The sequence below is a fragment of the Otolemur garnettii genome, unplaced genomic scaffold, assembly GCF_000181295.1.
Source record: "Otolemur garnettii isolate 467f Iridium unplaced genomic scaffold, OtoGar3 scaffold00009, whole genome shotgun sequence".
Lineage (NCBI taxonomy): Eukaryota > Metazoa > Chordata > Mammalia > Primates > Galagidae > Otolemur > Otolemur garnettii.
In genome coordinates, this window is record NW_003852404.1 from 19,321,941 (window position 1) to 19,334,500 (window position 12,560).

Sequence of the window (12,560 nt, forward strand, 5' to 3'; positions counted from 1 at the left end):
TGTTTTTGATAGGAATTCTGCAGAATCATATCAAGCTTTGTCCTATTATCAATTTGATTGGATGAATAGCTAGGGATATATAAATGTACTATTTCTCCCTTTATAATTAATAAATGTGTGGTGAGTTATTTTGAGGTTATATGAAAATCTCCACGCTGGCTAATTTTATATGTCAACTTAACTAGGCTGTAGTACCTAGGTATTTGGTCAAACACTAATCTAGATTTGCTATGAAGATAATTTGTAGGTAGGATTAACACTTACAATCAGTTGATTTTATTAAAGCAGATCATCTGCAATAATGTGGTTGGTCCTCATCCTATTAATTGAAGATATTAAGAGCAAAACTCAAGATTTTCTAGAGAGCAAGAAGTCTGCCTTAAGATCTCACCTGAGTTTCCAGCCTGCTAGCCTGTCCTCCAGATTTCATACTAGCAAACCTCTACAGTTATGTGGGCCAATTCCTTAAATACATCTCTTTTTGTATATATGTATAAGTAAAATAGAATATATATTCATGTGTGGGATTATATATTTATATGAGTACGTGAGAATATAGGATAGATGGATGTAATTATGTATATATCTTATATTTCACATATATATAGGAGATATATATCTTGTATACATATATTAAGTACATACATATGTAATTATATATGTGTGTGTGTATGTGTACACGAATCCTATTGATTGTGTTTCTTTGGAGAACTGTGACCCAATCCATTCCTCGTAATACCCCCACTCTCTAGGTTTAGCATTCACTGATGATTCTTGCCTCAATCAAGTATTGCTTGCTAAATGGTAATTTCCTAGCATCATCTCTACATTTATTAGTTGGTACTCTAAGGAAAAACCTTTCTTTTTCTCTCATTTTTTCCCCACATATTTATTTATATCATCATAGACTTGTGGATTCTTATTTAATAAGTTACAGTCATTACTATCATTATTCATTTTGATGTGTACATTGTTCTAATTTGACCAGATGGAGGCCCTTCAAGGCTGCTTCAGTGTTCTTTTAACATTTGCCTTTTATGCTTTCTCTCACAAGATACTCTAAGCTTATGTTATACTTTCTCTGCCATCGCTGGCTGTTCAGTCATTTCTCTAAGGAACCTTAATTTTTTTTTATTTTGGATTACTACGACGGTACATACAATTGGGTTACATGGTTTGCATTTGTTAGCGAGTGTCTGATTTGTAGTCGAGTCCTCCACCCAGGACCTGTGCCATATGCCCCTACATCGTACCCATTAGGTGGGAGCTAACTGAGTTCTCTCCCTCCCTTTCCCTCTTCTCCCTACTTGAATTTAATTGTGTTTGCTCTTTTGTAGGCCTGTAATTATTCATCTACTAGTTCTAAATTAGTATTTGCATACATAGGGTGCTTGCTTTTCCATTCTTCAGCACTTTACTAAGAACAGAATCCTATTTTTCTTTGTTGTCTTTTTTTAATTTATCTGTTTTTTTAGTGGAGAATGATATTTAGAAACCAAATACAGATACTAAGAAGTTACCACTTATTTTAATGGCAGGTAACAAGAAACGCCAAAGGCAATCAAATCAATTCAATTTAATTAATATTTATTGCTTATCCTCTATGTGGAACTGTAATTATTCAGATGAGAAGGAAGTGAAGGATTCAATAGGCTTACATCAAATAGGTTAACTTAAAGTCAAGTGAAAATATACTATTTTTTAATTTTGGAAAAATTTTTTTGCTATTGTTGTTATCTTCTCCAAATTTGATCTGTAAGTTAATTAAACATTTTTAGAAAACTAACAGGTAATTTAGAGATCTAAATACTTTAAAAACTAAACTATGGGAGCTGGAAGAAATGTGAAAGTCATCAATCTGAAGGGTGGAGGAAGAGAGTAGAATGTGTTCAAAAGATGAAAACTATCTAGCATTGGCATGGAAGTGGTGAAACCCAGTGTTCTCATACACTGCTGGGGTAGTATAAATTGTTACTGTGCTCATCAGGACAAGAACAATTGCAACTCAATTAATTGCAACAGTTTTGGCCAGAGTAAATTACTGGAGAATCCAAACGTGTATCAGAGCAGGGGGGATGGCCTAACTAAGATTGTGTTATGGATATGTTATAAATTACCATAAAAGTCAAAAGAATAAGTTATGTTATCTACTGGCATCTGTGGGAAGGGCTTCAGGACAGGTCAATTTTTTTTTAAATATTGAAGATTATTCAATGTTACTTCTGTGAAATAAAATATCACATATGAAAATATAAATGCAGAAGAAAAGATCTAAAATAATAACCTTACAACTAACTCAGCAGAGGGATGTAGAAATAAAGAAGAATGAATACCAAGTGTAACTCTTTGCATCTCTTAAGTATTTGGAGTTCTTTGATCAAGAAAATACTATATATTACTTAAAATGTTTTTAAGTCATTAAAAAAACTGAATCTTAAACTCATGATTTTAACACTAAATTAGAATATAATTCTTGACCTTCCCTCATCTCTCCTATTAGTCATCTGTGGCTACATAATAAATTGCTCCAAAACTTAGTGTCTTAAAGGCTTAAACAAAGAAAATTAATTCGGGTGGCACCTGTGGCTCAGTGAGTAGGGTGCTGGTGTCATATACTGAGGGTGGTGGGTTCAAACCCAGTCCCCAGCCAGACTGCAACAGAAAAATAGCTGGGTGTTGTGGCGGGTGCCTGTAATCCCAGCTACCTGGGAGGCTGAGGGAAGAGAATCACTTAAGCCCAGGAGTTGGAGGTTGCTGAGAGCTGTGATGCCACAGCACTCTACCAAGGGCAGTAAAGTGAGACTCTGTTTCTAAAAAAAAAAAAAAAAAAAAGTTTCTCTGAGCCCTGGGTCACCTCTGGATCAACGTTTTTCTTTAGATTGTGGCCAAGCTTTTGCCTAGGGCTACAGTCCCATCAGAGGTCTCAGCTCAAGGGGGAATCTGCATCTAAACTTCTTAATCACATGAGTCTTCATGTCAGAGCAAGTGATCTGAGGTACAGTGAGAGAGAGCAATCAATATGGAAGCCACAGTCTTTCAGACATAATCTTTGAAATGACATACCATCACTTTTGTCATCATCTCCTCATCAGGAGCAAGTCAAGAGGTCCCGCCCACACCCAAGGGGAAAGGATGACACACAGATGGGTGAAGACCAGGCAGCAGGGTTACTGGGCGGTTATCCTATATACTGCATAGGACACCCTCCCTAATAGACTCCACTCACAAATAAAAGCTTTCTACGTTTGTATATTTTTTAAAGTTTTGGAGAGGCATAAGTCATTTCTTTTTATTTTTTGACACTTCTAATATATTAAAACTTTTAAGTATCTACAAAAGAGTTAATAAAATTATTTAGTTTACCTTAACATTGACAGATATTGAATGAATTAACCCTTGCAAGATGAAAATATAATTTTGCTATTCAAGTTAACTTCAGAATGTATAAGAGCTATTTATTGACAGTTCACTACAGACTGTGTGATCACATAGTGGATGAAAATTGTGAGACACACACTTTGTTTTAATCTTAAAAGATTTTATGTTATTTCTTTTGGAGAATATATTAAAAAATCAATGCTGAGGCCCTTCATGAACATGCATGTCTAACCAAATGACCCTCCTGGTAGCCATTCTTGTGACAAGCTCTAAGATACTCAAATATGGGATAGATTTGATGATTCTGCTTCATGAAGTATATAATTCTAATATTTTTTTCTTCTCTTTTGAAACAGAGTCTCACTCTTCACTGTGGGTAGAGGGCCATGGCATCATCATAGATCACAGCAACCTCAAATTCTTGGGTTCAAGTGATCTCCCTGCCTCAGTTTTTCTATTTTTAGTAGAGACAGGGGTCTCATGCTTGTTCAAGCTGGTCTTGAACTTCTGAGCTCAAGAATTTCCCCCTCCTCGGCGTCCCAGAGTGCTAGGATTATAGGTGTGAACCACCAGGCCTGGCCATATTTTTTCTATTACACAAAATATTGTAGATAGTTTTATCTTAAATGTAGGCTAAAATTCTGCAACTTCCTTCCTGCTACTAGAATAAGCTATGTATATATTTGAAATACAAATAATCAAGAAAACCTATTTAAAATGGAGCTCCAGGAGAAATATTCCAAGCTAGACTCATGGTAATAACAATAATAAAAATGTCTTGATAAAAACAGGCCAACACTGTTGTGAGAAAACTTATTGCCTAGTCCTGATTCTTCTTTTATGGGGTGAGAGCTCTGCTAACATGCTCTTGTGTCTTTTCCTTTCTCTTTTTTTTGGGGGGGGGGGAGATTTGCAGCCAGCCTGTTTATAGACAGAGCATATTGTGCTCTCTTATCTCTCCATGTTACACATGCTTTCGGGGCAAGCGATCGCATGAAGAGATCTGTGGTGGCCCAACAGTGTGACTGAAAGACAAATAAATGTAATTTCTAGGGTCAAGGAGCTCATCAGCCCTCAGGTATGCCAGATTCACCAAATTGAGCTTTATCATCAGTGAAAGTGATACTTTGTTCACCACTGGTCTTTTCTTTAGATTTACTTCACAATTGGTTTAGAATTTATGTGGGGAAAATTTGTTATGTGGTTTCTCCCTGGAATAGGTTGAATTGTGCCCCTCAACATACATATTGAAGTCCCAACCCTCAATACCTCTGAATGGGACCTTCTTCAGAAATAGGGCTCTGGTCGATGCAATTAGTCAAGATGAGGTCATACTAGGTTAGGGTGGGCCCTGAGTCCATTAGGACATGTGCTTTTATCGGAAGAGACACACAGGGAAAAGTGCCAAGTGAAGCCAGAGGCAGAGACAGGAGTGAGGCTGCCATCTGCCAAGGAGCACCTGGGGCTGCCAAAATTTGGAAGAGGCCAAGATGTGTCTTCCCCTAGGGCCCTCAGAGGTAGTACCGCCCTGCCAAAGCCTTGATTTTAGGTTTCTCATTGCAAGATCTGGGAGTGAACAGATTTCTGTTGCTTTGAAGTACACACTTTGCTTTGCTTTGTGATTGCACCCTTAGAAAGCTAAGACGCCCCCATCTCGTTCCGGTTGCCTAAGAGAATACTATGGCTGTGTGGTTTGTAAACAAGTGAAATGTGTTCTTTACAAATCTGGAGGCTGGCAAGCCCAACAAGACACAGGAGACTGAGTGCCTGGTGAGAACCCACTTCTTTGTTCAAATAATTCCATTTTCTCACTGTATCCTCACACAATGGAAGGGGTGAGGGGCTTCTTTGGGGCAAGAGAACTAATCCAATACATTACCAGGTACCAATCCAACAGTAATCACATCCCAAAGTCCACATCTCCAAATACCTTCACACTGGGGACTAAGTTTCAGACTATGAATTTGGGGGGAATACAAACATTCAATCTATAGCATCCCCCTTAAAATATAATCAATCACATGTAAGAACTGAATGAACTGGTCACGAATTTCACATTCTTCAAGTCAGGTGTGAAAAAAAAATCCTTGAAAGTCTTCACTCACTGTTGGTGTTAATGAAACCAGTTTAACCTTAAATTCTGTCTCTTTTTGTTACGGTATAGGTACATCGTCTCAAGAGACCCACGAAGCTCTAGGGAAAAGGAAAAGATTTGGGCTCAGTAGTGAACATCTTGGTGACCAAATGTGTCTTTACCTTATCTGGATACCTATTGTGTGCTATGAAAGGTGGATCTCTGCATGCGAATTGCATTTCTTAGAAAGTTTTCTGTTATGACGCACTATTCTCCCACATTAAGATACTTAGTGCATAATTCATATCTTAATTTATAATTTGACATCATTAGATGCCTCATGCAGAAATAGTTTTCTCTTCTTAGTCATAATGAAGAACAATAAGTACTAAAAGACTATTTGGTCTCTGAAAAACTATATTCAATGTATTCTAGGCAGAGTCTGATATCAATAGTTAAGTCTTACTACAGACACATCCATGCTTCCCATATATGATAAAGCAGATTGATGTATGTGCTAGGCAGAACTTTTAATTAATTCTGAATTTCATCTTGGAACAGAAAACAAAAATGATCATAAGTAAAGCATAACATAGCTTAACTTACTACAAATAACAATGGACCTAATTTTTACTTGTTTTATGCTGGTACCTCTAGGGGGATCTGTAACATGGATGATACAGAACCCCTCTGCTGTAAATGTGTAAATTCTTTGGAGATAGGGGAATGGGCTGGCCGGCAGGGAAAAGCATCACTGGATATCCCAAAGGAGAATTTTCTTTTTATTCAGACATATATAAAGCTTAATTATATTTTATAAAATGTTTTGTCAGGTCTTTTATTTAATCTAGAAGAAACAAAGTATCACTACTGCAATTTCTTCAGCTAAAAATACATAAAACAAGCAAGGTTTGAGTCGAATTTAACTTGTCTTAGAGTGCTAAATCACGATTTACAAGGCACAGTGATATATAGGATGATGTATTTTCAATGACAGAGGTGCCTGTACTTTTTAACTTGGTTTCACTTAAAATGTTTTTGGAAAATTTTTAGTCTTCTTACAGATGCTGGTATTGAGCTATATGAACAACAAATACCGCTGAATGCATTTAATGGTTCTTTTTTATTTTTATGATACATTACTGCTAAATCTCAAAGGTTTATTGAATATGTCTATGGACGTCTTCTGTCCTCAAATGTAGTGACAACCTTTCAATGCAGCCTTAAAGAAAGATGGAGACTTTGTCTCCTTCATGTTTACATGGATGGAGCTGGAACTTATTCTTCTTAGCAAAGTATCTCAAGAATGGAAGAAAAAGTATCCAATGTACTCAGCCCTACTATGAAACTAATTTACAGCTTTCTTATGAAAGCTATAACCCAATTATAGCCCAAGAATATGGGGAAAGGGGAAAGGGAGGGGAGGGGAGGGGGAGGAGGATGGGTGGAAAGAGGATAATTGGTGGGATCACACTTATGGTTCATCTTATAAGGGTACATGTGAAACTAGGTATAGAATATCAATGCCTTAACACAATAACTAAGAAAATGCCATGAAGGCTATGTTAACCAGTTTGATGAAAATATTTCAAATTTTATATAAAACCAGCACACTGTACCCCATGACTGCATTAATGTCTATGATTTAATAAAAAAAATTTCACTCAGGTTAGACAGTGCATCAGACACTTTACCATTATTTAGATTTGTTGCAGTTATTATTAATCTTCTGAAACTTGGTCTCAGCCATTTTTTCGGCAAAGCTACCCAAGAAAAATTCTTTAATTGTAATATATTTTATGTTTCATATGACTATAGTATTTTAAACAAATTCACAACTGTTTTTTTTGTCTCATAAGTAGTCTCCTTGCTTGTTAAATAAGCTGAGAGGACGTGGCTATGCTTCACAAGGCTGGTTTTCGTAATTCCTATTATTCCATTTTTAACTTGTACATAAAGATGTGTGAAAATATTTTGTCTTGATGTTTTACTCTAAATTATATCTCTAAACCTTTTGTTCTTGTTCTCAGACTAACTTTACCAACTCTACTTTGAAGTAAAAGCTATTTTCTGTGAAACATCATTTTCACCAATGGATTTCAGATATATTCTGTGTTCTTTAAAATTTGTTTAAGATGTGCCAATTTTTTTTTTTTTTTTTTTTTTGGCCGGGGCTGGGTTTGAACCCGCCTTCTCCGGCATATGGGGCTGGCCCCCTACCCTTTTGAGCCACAGGTGCTTCCCAAGATGTGCTAATAATTTTTTACTGAAAGTTTTACCACAAATTCAAATTATTTCAAAATTCTGATTTCAAATGCATTCCACTTAAAAATCAGAATTTTCTAGGACGTTTATACAAATAGAATTTAACTGTAATTCTTTCCCATAATGGAAATTTTTATTGGCAGAACCATGAGTATAAGGAAATACTACTTATTTATATCAGTAGCTATAACCAGTGCAAAATAGGCTGGTTTGGCAGAGTAGTTATTAATTAAATATTATTTTCCTCTTTTGTTCACATATTTCATTATAAGCTCAGTTAACATCCTCATCATACTCAGATTGAATTTCACAATCTAATGATTAAACCGTTGTGAGTCGTCTATGACTAAGAAACAGGCAGTGATATATTTGATCTTAGCACCAAATGATCTGAATGCCATTGCTGAACTTTATGTGTTCTTTAGGATTTTTGTTTCTATGTTTCTTATAAAAAGCCTGTGGCTCAAGGAGTAGGGCTCCAGCCTCATATACATACCAGGGGTGGCAGGTTCAAGCCTGGCCCTGGCCAAAAAACTGCAAAAAAAGCTTTCACAGTAACACAAGGATGTGAAATACATGGTTGGAGAAAAGTTCCTTAGGACATAAATTATTGTATTTGTTTAACATTCTTATGTTGTTGCCAATATTCTTACATTTTTCTGATCGAGGGCATTTGTTAGATGCCTTTGCAGCCCCTATTCCATCTTCCCAAAAGAATAAAATATAATATATATATTTATACATATATATATATATATATGTCTGTATATAGTTTTTTTTTGTTTTGTTTTGTTTTGTTTTTTTTTTGAGGTGGTGGTGGTTCAAAATGATTTCAAGGAAGCTGAAAAAAAAAAAGTTCTAGGTGTAGACTATGTGCTCTAAGATTCTCCAGTCAGTTGATTCCACCTTCCTGCATACAATGTGCGTTTCAGGAGGTGGGCCTGTGGCATCAGCCAGTGCAGAGAGAGTTAATCTTGAGTCATTTCGTGGGAATGCTGAGATAAACACACTCTCCTACACAGAGCAAATGTGTTCCAGGAAGCATGTGTTCCAGAGATCTGCTTGTAGTCCTCATGGAATTACAAAGAGAACCGCTTTAAAATGAGACCAGCTCTGCAAAAAGCAGGCTGGAAAAGCAGAGACTGTCACCTCAGCAGTATGCTTGTACAGCCAACTCATTCACCACCAAAGACAAACTGCAGGGTTTTTTATTTGTAAAAGTTAATACAATATTCTCTAATTGTTAAGCCACTTTAAGTTGGATTTCCTATTATTTGCAAGCATAGTATCCGAGCTGCTGTGAGCACTCATGGTAAGAACATCCTTCCCATGTGGCATTTCTCCACGTGGAGTAGTCCTGTGGCAACTTGGGACTTCCCACTTGGAACTGCTCTTTGTTCCCTTCTGAATACTATTTCCGTCTTAGATGTGAAAGAGCTTTGTCCTGATTATTAATCTATTTCATTTCTTTGCTATTTGATTCATTTTTTTCCTTAGAGTTCTCAAAAACAGCTAAACATTATACACATACTTTTATTTTTTAGTTTAAATCACATAAAAATGCTTAGGAAGGCATACAACTCAAACCATTGATAAATTTTCTAAAGTTCCAAGTAGTTGGGAGATGTTTAATACAGCAATGTATGGAATTCTAAGCATAATTTCAAAGAGATTTAATAATTATTGAAAACATAAACATAATTCTTACAGTTATTTACCTACCTGCCAGTTGCCACTATTCGTTTGACAAATTACTAGGTATGATTTCACCAAGATCACTATGTTTAACGATAAATTGGCTGAACTAAATGCACAAAAACTGTAACCAGCTGGACTTGAGCATATCTAAACATTTTCTATTTGTAAAATAAGACATACATAAAGTAACCTAAGAATCACGAGTTTTAATATGAATGCTGTTTAAAAGTTCAAGGTAGTTTTGACTTTCTGTTTTTTATGGGTCCATTTTGGTGCAAACTCTTGATATGGAATTTTGTTATTATCTATGTCTTTAGTGATATTAGCTGTTGAACATTCAATGAAATATTCCATTATTTCACACATTAGTACCCTTGGTTAAGATGGCAGCCAAACTCAGAATTTCTGTGAAAAACAGCAGAATTTGTTTTGACACTATTTTCACACGAATCAAAATTTCTGGCAAAGAAGCCATAAGGAGCCCATGTTAAAATGCCAAATGATTGAAGCAAAGTAAAATATGTGTACATCAAGTGATGTAAAGTTTTGTGCCCCTGTAATAAGCAAGTCCCCTTCAGTTGTTAGGCAAAACATCAAGCTTCTAGAGACCAGGAATGGTAGTGTCATCAATGAGTGAATTAAACACGGTAAGGCTATGATACTCAGGTAATGTACACACTGCTTTGTATGTATAGGGTGTTTAAGTCATGAAATGTGTTAATGCCTTCTAGGGACCTTGTCCAATTCTCTGGTCTGTGCCCATTTTAGCTGGTCACGACCCATACTGTACCAGTTGTTAAATATTTTATACCATTTGTGGATCAAAGTGTTGATAGCATTTTATGTGGCTATACCCTATAGTAATTTTTAAATGAAAAATTTAAGCAAATAACACTGCCACTCCAGGCTCATACTTGGCTGTTTGCTTCTACTTTTGACAGTACTTCCACATTACAGATATGAAGATGTTTTTTGTCCCTCCTCTGAAGAGTGTTGGAATGTGGGTGTCAAGGTTTCTTCTCAACAACCCAGAATTAGTTCCCTCTAATTAGGAATGATGGGAGGTTTCCCAGAACATTGTGACACCCATGTCTCAAACAGGTAAAGTAACTCTTGAAGTAATGCTGTCTTTTATATAAACAGTTACTGATTCTTCCTCTGGAAAGAGCTCTGTTGTGGCTGCCTTTGAAATGAAGTCATGAGTTTTTCAGTTCACGGCTCAGTTCCTGCTCCTCCGTGGGCCCGACTTTACCAGTGACAGCATAATCCTTTTCATAATCCTCTGTCCTACTCCACTCTCTTGTCCCTAAATTCTCCCATCTTAACAATTCCCAGTAATATTCCAGGACCGCATCAGGTTTTCAAGATAGTAGAAGGCAAATAAATGGGAAAAAAACATGAGGGAAAAGTTAGGAAGTTGTGCTTAGTGGGATTTTTGGACGGGTAAGTCTCTGGTTTTACTATTATTGAAATTGAATTCTTTTGTGTAGATCTGTGCACAGCTGCTGCCTGATCTAAATTCACATGTATATCCTTGTGTCTCAGTTCCTTTAATACTGACATCTCTTGGTTATCACCACAAAAGGAGTAACATTTTCCCAATTTGAAAATTTCATAGTTTTAATATACTATAGGTTTTCCAAATGAATGAATGAATGGATAAATAAATAAATTCTTATTCTCTGGGTTGGTCATAACATAGTTTTGTAATCTACCCCTACAATATTTAACCATGGCAAATAGTCAAATCTGCTTGTATTCTCTAAACACATGAGGATTACTTGCATACAGGCAATTCATCATTTGGATGGGGAAGGGTGACAACTAGAACAAACCTGAATAGTTAAATAAAATACATGAGCCTCAGAAATATGGATGCAATGTTGACTGTGGTTTGATGACCATAAAAGTGCCTTCTGTGGACACCAAGGTCCTCCATGCTCTCAATTACAGTAGTGATGGAGATTACAAATCATCTTCTAAGAATGTCTGGGCTAATGTCCATGCTAAATAGGGAAGTCAGGGAGGAGACTGTTCAACTCAGGGGAACACAGAATTATTTCTGAAAAGAATCAATGTGTTTGGGGGAAAAAATAAGCAAACAGAGATGGTGATTCCATCAGAGATGGCATAGGCGATTGGGATCAGTGGCACTGAGCTATGAAATCTGTTAAGCTAGAAATCTGAGCAGAATGGTCTAGCAGGTTAGCATTCCATACGCTTGAGATTCCAAAACAGTAGCAGCTAATCCCTATCCAATCCACTTGACATTTCATCCCGACTTAATCCCCAATCTATTCTCAAATGTTTTCCATCAACATTTGACGTAGGAAGCTATAAATTATCCATGAATATTCAAATGTGTATTCACATACAGCATTTGCTGATTTCTTTAAGATAACTTAGTTCCTTAAATTGTTGTTTAATTCAGTACCAGCATATTGGTAACATGACTCAGAACATGGTGTGCTATGGTTCAGAGGTGGAGTTTGAAAGGTCATTTGAGAAATAGCATTATTAATTTTCAGTATACTCATGAATAAAATAAATGACTAGCTAATTATATCTTATAGGTATAATTATTCACAACCAAGTTGACATGCTTTTAAAAAATCCTATTATCTGAACCAGAGCTCTGTGTGTATGTGTATGTGTGTGTGTGTGTGTGTGTGTGTAATGTTTCAAGATCCCAGAAAGAAAAATGTGTCATCCTACTTCTGGTTTGTTGGAATAAAAAACAAAGTTATAATTTCTGAGTATTTAGCACAAGTTCTATGTTTTAAATATATGGAGTTCATTTTCATTTAATAATAAGTGACAATATCTGAGGTTTTATTTTAAAAGCATATTTGAAGTTAGAAAGAAAAAGACCAGCTGGTGAAAACATACGGTGTCCTCATAACTAGTAAATCATAATTGCTGGTAATCTATAGGCAGATCAATCCAATAATTATTTCTAGATTGCTCTTGGATTGTTACATGATTATCTATTTTGTTAGAAATAAAAACATAGGCAAGGAAGCTCTCGTCAGTGATTCATCTTTGAATACATGATTATACAATCAAATAAGAATTAAACTGAAGCTGTCTGTGTACAAAGAGTCCAAGTCCCTCTGGGGTTGTGCCCCACACCCAGACAGTATGC